Below are 642 nucleotides of genomic sequence, written 5' to 3' on the forward strand. Positions count from 1 at the left end.
AGTAAACAAGAGAAGAAAAAAAAGAGAGAGAGAGAGCACGGATTTCGGAGGGGCAACCACCCCCTCTGTCTGTTAAACTGCAAGCTTGCAACAGAGTAACGCACAATATACAGATGTTTATGGATAATGTAGGCGGTAGTGTTTAACTGTGCTAAGTTTATTAACTAGATATTAACGTATACCTCTTTTCATTGACTCGTATTTTCGTAAAATCATGACGAACATTGGGTACAAATGCAGGCCTGATAGAACAACTGCTTGAACTTCTGAAGAGCAAATACCCATGCAGAAAATGTACTATGCTTAAGTTAAAGGAATATAAAAGGAAGAAAGTTGGTTATAGAATTGGGAAAAAAGTAGAAAAAAATGGGCAGGCATAAACACGGCTATAAATAAGGATAATTTTGATGGAAACAATAATAATCAGGGACATATACAAAGATTCTTAATATAAACTTACCTCTTGTTTTGTTTTTTACAGGTCATTCATCCATTGTATTATCTAATCTGAATACCTGCAGCACATTTTTATATGGTTATGCTTCAATAACGGCACATTACTTCTGGAAAAGATGTTGCTCGTTTTTAATCAAACACCGTGGCCTTTATATGTGTAGCTTAATGAAGCGTATTATTACCCTT

This window comes from Penaeus monodon, chromosome 27, assembly GCF_015228065.2.
Source record: "Penaeus monodon isolate SGIC_2016 chromosome 27, NSTDA_Pmon_1, whole genome shotgun sequence".
Taxonomy (NCBI): domain Eukaryota; kingdom Metazoa; phylum Arthropoda; class Malacostraca; order Decapoda; family Penaeidae; genus Penaeus; species Penaeus monodon.